At 40.0% G+C, this 10,026-nt stretch overlaps 1 non-coding gene across 1 annotated transcript; it reads left to right on the forward strand.

The window, feature by feature from the left end:
• The first annotated feature begins 9,671 nt into the window (after window positions 1-9,671).
• Window positions 9,672-9,779, forward strand: LOC112781109 (small nucleolar RNA R71). The gene has a single exon (XR_003191905.1). It is a non-coding gene; the product is annotated as a small nucleolar RNA R71 (small nucleolar RNA).
• The last annotated feature ends 247 nt before the right edge of the window (window positions 9,780-10,026 follow it).

Here is a 10,026-nt window from a genome sequence, read left to right on the forward strand (position 1 = left end):
TAACATAAAGGTTCAAAAAATCTCCTCATGGTTACCTCGGATAATATCTGACAATAACTTCGGCGCCACGAGTTATGATTTTGCACCACGTTACCGTCAAATTTAACTGATGGTACATCCAATTGTAACTTTATTTTTTTAAAATTAAATTGAATAAATGTTATCGCGGATTTCTCCGACAAAAAATTTGATGGTAGCTTTAATTTTTTTATTTTTTTCTAAACTTGGTAAACCCCAATATTCAACAATTAATAGTCAAATCCCAATTAGTAAAAATCAAGTAGTAATTTATCTAAAAATATATATATACACTGTGAAATATCAAGTATACAAAATAAAAACACAAAGGAATAAAATGCTATCAAAAAAATAAAAACAAATCCCTAATGACTTTGGGTCCTGATAGTCATCGTTGTCATCATCCCATGGGAGGCAGTAGTCATCCTCCTTTTACCTTGACCATGAGATTGTCTTGTGATACCTCTACCTGTCGTCATGCCTACCTGAAACAATGTAATTATATCATATGCTAATTATACAATCTTACTAATTAAAGTTTAAACATATAAAAAGCTAATTAAACTATATTTCGGTTAAATTTATTCAGATTAATCATCTTTTTCCTTTGGTTCATCCTCCTTTTCCGAGATAATTTCTTGATCATCAAATTCATCTTTTCTTCTTCTTTGTCTCTATCGACCTCCTCTTCTTATTGAATATCGTCATCATCTACCGGTAGTATTTCATTGTCTGACTGAAGGTCGATGATGTCACCATCCATAACATCTGACCTAAGGGTGATTGGATCACTGGTATCAACCACCATCTTCGAAAGAGTTGGGTCATCAAATTGGTAAGATTCCTGACCCTCTGTCATGTCAAACTCGATACGACCTCTTGGCTTAGTCTTTACCACAATCACCCAACTAGACTTGCATGATACCATATAAAGCAAATAGTATACTTGCCGTGCATTTTGAGGTAGAATAGAAATATCGTAATGCCTATATTTCCTGGTCACATCTACTTTAGTGATATTGTAGTCTTTGTGCTTTCATGCCCCTAGTTGTGTACTTGGATCATACCACTCATATTTAAATACACACACCTTGTACATAGTGCGACAAAGATACTCTAATTGAATTATATCGTACAACACACCATACCAATCAGAATAGCCACTGCCTACATTCCCATGAACCCAGACTCCCGTGTGATCTATTTTCTTTCCCATCGACTATTTAAAGAATGAAATCGATATCCATTAACATTGTATATCGGGTAGCTTGTGCCCTTATTCATTGAAATCCAACTAAGTGTAACTAGTTCCCAATCTATTGTGTCAGTTAGATGCACTCTGACGTATTCTCTGAACCAATATAAAATTATTTAGTGATATATCAGGATTTATTTCTTGGAATAACCTATTATACAATAAGATAAAAAAAATGAAATTTCAGTATACCAAAATTTTGATTAGATGAAAAGGTTATTATCTTAATTACTAATTGTAATATTTACGAAAACTTAAAAAACTCACCCCAGGTAAGGTGAAACCTGGTCACAGTTAAGCAACAAATATAGATGTGCGGCATCGATTTCCTTTTTCTCTAACCAATATTCACTATTCGTGCCAATCACAACTCCTTCATAGATGCTACCCTCGATCCGAGCTCTATTCTTCACGGTGCGCTTGAATGTCCCAATCATCTACTCAAAAGGGTACATCCCCCTAAATTGGACCGGCCCACACACTTTTGCTTCGTATGGTAGCTGGATTGCTAAGTGTTTCATAACATCAAAAAACCCTAGTTGGAATATCCTCTCCAACTTACAAAGTATGATGATGATGTTCTTCTCCATTACTATGGATCATTAATGCTAAGTTTTGTAGAACATAACTCCCTAAAGAAATCACTTATTTCTACAAGAGGTTTCCATATGTTAGTAAGAAGTTCTCTGAATGCAATAGGAAGTAATGACTCCATAAAGACATGACAATCATACCTTTTCAACCCAGCAAGCCTACCCTGTGAGATGTTTGCACACCTACCCAAGTTTGAGGTGTAACCATCGGGGAACATCAATCCCCTAATCCACCTACAAAGATTTTGTCTCTGGTCCTTTGTTAGAGTGAACATCGCCTTTGGTTTAGCCCATCAGCCATTCTTAAGTCTCTTTAGGCTTAGATATGAAAGTCTGTAAATGTCCACCAAGTCTAACCTTGCCTTATAATTATCCTTTGTACGCTCATCATCCATTACCATGTGTATGATATTATCAAACACGTTCTTTTTTTCAATATGCATCACGTCAAGATAACGACGAACCAAGTTATCTTTCAAATAAGGAAACTTCCAAAATATACTATGTTTTGTCTAATTATGCTCCTTCCCAAAATATACCTTGCCCCGTTATCGACGATCCTTGGGATTTTACTGATACGATGCCAAACTTGAAAATCACTCAACCTCATGGGTGTCTCTTCTTGTTCAGTTTTATTCTTCCTAAACAAGTCGTTGTTGCATAAAAAAAAATGATCAATATCGAGAAACCTTCAGTGACAATCAAACCACGAATTCTTATCCCCATTCGTCAACCAAAATACCTTTGTATCCTCCATACAAATGGTCGTTAATGGTCTACATCAACGTAACATATAGTTAGAAATTTGTTTTCGTTGAAATATCATACGTTTCTACACCATCAATTCATAACTCCATTAATTCATCCACCAGAGGTTGTGAGAAGACATCTATTTTGGCCTTTGGATTGCTTGGAAAAAGTATGATACAAGTTAGGAACATATACGGATCCTTCATATACATTTTGGGAGGTAGGTTATAAGGAGTCACCACAACATGCCAACAAGAGCATGCGTTACCGAATTTGGAGTTCAGTACAAATCCATCAGAGCACAAAGCTAATCTAACATTTCTAGGCTCACTCACAAATGTAGGGTAGACCTGATCAAAGTGCTTCCAAGCATCTTCGTGTGACGGGTGAGCAAACAATCCCTGGATCAAACAATCCCTGGCAACGTGAGCAACTTGGTACGCGTAATCGTGATTACGCTTTAATTATGTAAAATTCAGGGCTCTATCTTTCCCTGGCAATGGCGCCAAGAACATGGTGCCAATACCATAGTTCACAACTTCGATGCAACTAACTAGCAAGTGCACTGGGTCGTCCAAGTAATACCTTACGTGAGTAAGGGTCGAATCCCACGGAGATTATTGGTATGAAGCAAGCTATGATCACCTTGTAAATCTCAGTTAGATAGATATAAATGGATAATGGTGTTTTCGAATTTAAGATAATAAAATAGGTATAGAGGTACTTATGTAAATCATTGGTAGGAATTTCGGATAAGCGAATGTAGATGCTTTTTATTCCTCTGAACTTCTGCTTTCCTGCTGTCTTTATCCAATCAGTCTTACTCCTTTCCATGGCTGGCTTTATGTGATACATCACCACTGTCAATGGCTACTTTTGGTCATCTCTCGGGAAAATGATCCAATGCCCTGTCACGGCACGGCTAATCGTCTGGAGGCATCACCCTTGTCAATGGCTTCATCTTATCCTCTCAGTGAATAATATGCTCACGCACCCTGTCACGGCACGGCTATTCATCTGTCGGTTCTCGATCATGCTGGAATAGGATTTACTATCCTTTTGCGTCTGTCACTAACGCCCTGCAATCGCGAGTTAGGAGCTTGTCACAGTCATTCAATCATTGAATCCTACTCGGAATACCACAGACAAAGTTTAGACCTTCCGGATTCTCTTGAATGCCGCCATCATTCTAGCTTACGCCATGAAGATTCTGGTTAGGAGATCTAAGAGATACTCATTCTAGCTTATTTTATGTAGAACAGAAGTGTTTGTCAGGCACGCGTTTATAAGGGAGAAGGATGATGAGCGTCACACATAATCATCACCTTCATCACGTTCTTGGGTGCGAATGGATATCTTAGAAGTGAAATAAGAAGAATTGAATAGAAAACAGTGGTACTTTGCATTAATCTTTGAGGAACAGCAGAGCTCCACACCTTAATCTATGGACTGTAGAAACTCTACCGTTAAAAATACATAAGTGAAGGTCCAGGCATGGCCGAGATGTCCAGCCCTCTAAAACGTGATCAAAGGATCATAAGGTAATCCAAAGATGCCTAATACAATAGTAAAAGGTCCTATTTATAATAAAGTAGCTACTAGGGTTTACATGAGTAAGTAATTGATGCATAAATCCACTTCCTGGGCCCACTTGGTGTGTGTTTGGGCTGAGCTTTAAGTGTTGCACGTGCAGAGGCCATTTGTGGAGTTGAACGCCAGGTTTTGATCCATTTCTGGCGTTCAACTCTGGTTTTGGATCCTTTTCTGGCGCTGGACGCCGGATTTGGGTAGAAAGCTGGCGTTGAACGCCAGTTTACGTCGTCTATTCTTGGCCAAAGTATGGACTATTATATATTTCTGGAAAGCCCTGGATGTCTACTTTCCAAAGCAATTGGAAGCGCGCAATTTCGAGTTCTGTAGCTCCAGAAAATCCACTTTGAGTGCAGGGAGGTCAGAATCCAACAGCATCAGCAGTCCTTCTTCAACCTCTGAATCTGATTTCTGCTCAAGTCCCTCAATTTCAGCCAGAAAATACCTGAAATCACAGAAAAACACACAAACTCATAGTAAAGTCCAGAAATGTGAATTTAACATAAAAACTAATGAAAACATCCCTAAAAGTAACTAGATTCTACTAAAAACATACTAAAAACAATGTCAAAAAGCGTATAAATTATCCGCTCATCACAACACCAAACTTAAATTGTTGCTTGTCCCCAAGCAACTGAAAATCAAGTAGGATAAAAAGAAGAGAATATACTATAAATTCCAAACTATCAGTGAAACAGAGCTTCAATCATATGAGCGGGACTTATAGCTTTTTGCCTCTTGAATAGTTTTGGCATCTCACTTTATCCATTGAGGTTCAGAATGATTGGCATCTATAGGAACTTCAGATTTTGAATAGTGTTATTGACTCTCCTAGTTCAGTATGATGATTCTTGAACACAGCTTCTTTATGAGTCTTGGCCGTGGCCCTAAGCACTTTGTTTTCCAGTATTACCACCGGATACATAAATGTCACAGACACATAATTGGGTGAACCTTTTCAGATTGTGACTCAGCTTTGCTAAAGTCCCCAATTAGAGGTGTCCACGGTTCTTAAGCACACTCTTTTTTTGCTTTGGACCTTGACTTTAACCGCTCAGTCTCAAGTTTTCACTTGACACCTACACGCCACAAGCACATGGTTAGGGACAGCTTGGTTTAGCCGCTTAGGCCAGGATTTTATTCCTTTAGGCCCTCCTATCCACTGATGCTCAAAGCCTTGGGATCCTTTTTATTGCCCTTGCCTTTTGGTTTTAAGGGTTATTGGCTTTTTGCTCTTGCCTCTTGGTTTTAAGAGCTTTTGGCTTTTTCTGCTTGCTTTTTCTTTCTATATATTTTTTTTTCGCCTATTTTTTTTTCTTTTTTTTTTCTGCAAGCTTTGTTCTTTGCTACTTTTTCTTGCTTCAAGAATCATTTTTATGATTTTTCAGATTATCAAATAACATGTCTCCTAGTCATCATTCTTTCAAGAGCCAACATATTTAACATTCTTAAACAACAACTTCGAAAGACATATGCACTGTTCAAGCATACATTCAGAAAACAAGAAGCATTGTCACCACATCAATATAATTAAGCTAAGTTCAAGGATAAATTCAAAACTCATGTACTTCTTGTTCTTTTGAATTAAAACATTTTTCATTTAAGAGAGGTGATGGATTCATAGGACATTCATAACTTTAAGACAAAGTTACTAACTACTAATTATCATGTAATGAAGACACAAACATAGATAAGCACATAACATAGAAAACGAAAAACAGAAGAAATAAGAACAAGGAATGAATCCACCTTAGTGATGGTGACGTTTCCTTCTTGAGGAACCAATGATGTCCTTGAGCTCTTCTATGTCTCTTCCTTGTCTTTGTTGCTCCTCCCTTATTGCTTTTTGATCTTCTCTTATTTCATGAAGCATGATGGAGTGCTCTTGATGTTCCACCCTTAGTTGTCCCATATTGGAACTCAATTCTCCTAGGGAGGTGTTGATTTGCTCCCAATAGTTTTGTGGAGGAAAGTGCATTTGAGGCATCTCCGGGATCTCATGGAAATGAGCTTCTTGCGCCTCTTGAGCTCCATGACTGGGCTCTCTTGCTTGCTCCATCTTTTTCTTAGTGATGGGCTTGTCCTCTTTAATGAGGATATCTCCCTCTATGTCAATCCCAGCTGAATTGCATAGATGGCAAATGAGGTGAGGGAAGGCTAACCTTGCCATAGTGGAGGACTTGTCAGCCACCTTGTAGAGTTCTTGAGGTATAATCTCATGAACTTCCACCTCTTCTCCAATCATGATGCTATGGATCATGATGGCCCGGTCTATAGTAACTTCAGACCGGTTGCTAGTGGGAATGATTGAGCATTGAATGAACTCCAACCATCCTCTAGCTACAGGCTTGAGGTCCAATCTTGTTAGTTGAACCGGCTTGCCTTTGGAGTCAACCTTCCATTGAGCTCCTTCTACACATATGTCCATAAGGACTTGGTTCAACCTTTGATCAAAGTTGACTCTCCTTGTGTAGGGGCGTGCGTTCTCTTCCATGTTTGGCAAGTTGAACGCCAACCTTACATTTTCCGGACTAAAATCCAAGTATTTCCCCCGAACCATTGTAACATAGTTCTTTGGATCCGGGTTCTTACTTTGATCATGGTTCTTGGTGATCCATGCATTGGCATAGAACTCTTGAACCATTAGGATTCCGACTTGTTAGATGAGATTTGTTAGAACTTCCCAACCTCTTCTTTGAATTTCATGTCGGATCTCCGGATACTCATTTCTTTTGAGTTTGAAAGGGACCTCGGGGATCACCTTCTTCTTGGCCACAACATCATAGAAGTGGTCTTGATGGGCTTTGGAGATGAACCTTTCCATTTCCATGACTCGGATGTGGAAGCTTTTGTCTTCCCTTTCCCTCTTCTAGAGGATTCTCCGGTCTTAGGTGCCATCAATGGTAATGGAAAAACAAAAAAGCTATGCTTTTACCACACCAAACTTAGAATATTGCTCGCCCTCGAGCAATAAACAAAAGAATAGAAGAAGAAGAAGAAGAAATATGGAGAGCGAGAGGGAGATGTGGTTTCGGCCAAGAAGGGTGTAGAGAGGTGTGTTATGTGAATTTGATGAAGAATGGAGGGTTTTATATAGGGAAGGGAGGGGGGGTTAAGGTTCGGCCATATGGGTGGGTTTGGGTGGGAAATTGGTTTTGAATTTTGAAGGTAGGTGGAGTTTATGAGGTAGGTTTATGGGGAAGAGTGGATGGATGTGAGTGGTGAAGAGGTGATTGGTGAAGGGTTTTTGGGGAAGAGTGTTTATGGGGTTGTGTGAAAGAAAGTGGTGAGAAGAAGTGAGTGGAGGTAGGTGGGGATCCTGTGGGGTCCACAGATCCTGAGGTGTTCAAGGAATTACATCCCTGCACCCATTAGGCATGTAAAAATGCCTTTGTACCCAACTCTGGGCGTTCAGCGCCAGGTTGGTGGCCATTTTGGGCGTTCAGCGCCCATTTGTGTGCCATTTCTGGCGTTGAACGCCAGAACCATGCCTGTTCTGGCGTTCAGCGCCCAGTAGCTGCCCATTTTGGGCGTTCAGCGCCAGAACCATGCTCTGTTCTGGCGCTGAACGCCAGACAGATGCTCCTCCAGGGTGTGATTTTTCTTCTGCTGTTTTTGATTCCGTTTTCAATTTTTATATTTATTTTGTGACTCCACATGATCATGAACCTACAAAGACATATAACTAAGAAAAATATAGTTAGATAAATAAAAATTGGGTTGCCTCCCAACAAGCGCTTCTTTAATGTCACTAGCTTGACAGTGGGCTCTCATGGAGCCTCACAGATGTGCAGAGCTTTGTTGAGACTCTCCAACACCAAACTTAGAGTTTGGATATGGGAGTTCAACACCAAACTTAGAGTTTGGTTGTGGCCTCCCAACACTAAACTTAGAGTTTGACTGTGGGGGCTCTGGTTGACTCTGCTTTGAGAGAAGCTTTTCATGCTTCCTCTCCATGGTTGCAGAGGGAGATCCTTGAGTTTTAAACACAAGGGAGTCCTCATTCCATTGAAGGACTATTTCATCTCTGTCAACATCAATCACAGCTCTTGCTGTGGCCAGGAAAGGTCTTCCTAGGATGATGGATTCATCCTCTTCCTTTCCAGTATCCAGGACTATGAAATCAGCAGGGATGTAAAGGCCTTCAACCTTTACTAACACGTCCTCTACTTGTCCATAAGCCTGTTTTCTTGAACTGTCTGCCATCTCTAATGAGATTTTAGCAGCTTGCACCCCATAGATTCCCAGTTTCTCTATTACAGAGAGGGGCATGAGGTTTATTCCTGAACCAAGGTCACACAGAGCCTTAAAGATCATGGTGCCTATGGTACAGGGTATTATGAGCTTTCCAGGATCCTGTCTCTTCTGAGGCAATGTCAGTTGATCCAGATCACTTAGTTCATTGATGAACAAGGGAGGTTCAATTTCCCAAGTATCAATGCCAAATAATTTGGCATTCAGCTTCATGATTGCACCAAGAAACTTGGCAGTTTGCTCTTCAGTAACATCCTCATTCTCTTCAGAAGAGGAATACTCATCAGAGCTCATGAAGGGCATAAGGAGGTTCAATGGAATTTCTATGGTCTCTAGATGAGTCTCAGATTCCTTTGGTTCCTCAGAGGGAAGCTCCTTATTGGTCACTGGACGTCCCAGGAGGTCTTCCTCCTTGGGATTCACGTCCTCCTCTCCCTCATTGGGTTCGGCCATTTTGCTTATGTTAATGGCCTTGCACTCTCCTTTTGGATTCTCTTCTGTATTGCTTGGGAGAGTACTGGGAGGGATTTCAGTGATCCTTTTACTCAGCTGGCCCACTTGTGCTTCCAGATTTTTAATGGAAGACCTTGTTTCTTCATGAAACTTACAGTGACCTTGGATAGATCAGAGACTAGATTTGCTAAATTAGAAGCATTTTGTTCAGAGTTCTCTGTCTGTTGCTGAGTGGATGATGGAAAAGGTTTATTATTGCTAAACCTGTTTCTTCCACCATTATTAAAGCCTTGTTGAGGCTTTTGATCCTTCCATGAGAAATTTGGATGATTTCTCCATGATGAGTTATAGGTGTTTCCATAAGGTTCACCTAAGTAATTCACCTCTGCTATTGCAGGGTTCTCAGGATCATAAGCTTCTTCTTCATAAGAAGCCTCTTGAGTACTGTTGGATGCAGCTTGCATTCCATTCAGACTCTGAGAAATCATATTGACTTGCTGAGTCAATATTTTATTCTGAGCCAATATGGCATTCAGAGTATCGATTTTAAGAACTCCCTTCTTCATAGGCGTCCCATTACTCACAGGATTCCTTTCAGAAGTGTACATGAACTGGTTATTAACAACCATATCAATGAGTTCTTGAGCTTCTGCAGGCATTTTCTTTAGGTGAATGGATCCACCTGCAGAAGTGTCCAGTGACATCTTTGATAGCTCAGATAAACCATCATAGAATATATCCAGGATGGTCCATTCTGAAAGCATGTCAGAAGGACACTTTTTGTTCAACTGTTTGTATCTTTCCCAAGCTTCATAGAGGGATTCACCTTCTTTCTGTCTGAAGGTTTGAACATCAGCTCTAAGCTTGCTCAGTTTTTGAAGAGGAAAGTACTTGGCTAAGAAAGCCGTGACCAGCTTATCCCAAGAGTTCAGGCTGTCTTTGGGTTGAGAATCCAACCATAATCTAGCTCTGTCTCTTACAGCAAAAGGGAAAAGCATGAGCCTGTAGACTTCAGGATCTACTCCATTGGTCTTAACAGTATCACATAACTGAAGAGGATCTTCAGATGGAAGTCCATGAAACTTGTAGTTCTACTGCATCAGAGAAACTAAT

The sequence above is a fragment of the Arachis hypogaea genome, chromosome 19 (assembly GCF_003086295.3).
Source record: "Arachis hypogaea cultivar Tifrunner chromosome 19, arahy.Tifrunner.gnm2.J5K5, whole genome shotgun sequence".
Taxonomy (NCBI): Eukaryota; Viridiplantae; Streptophyta; class Magnoliopsida; order Fabales; family Fabaceae; genus Arachis; species Arachis hypogaea.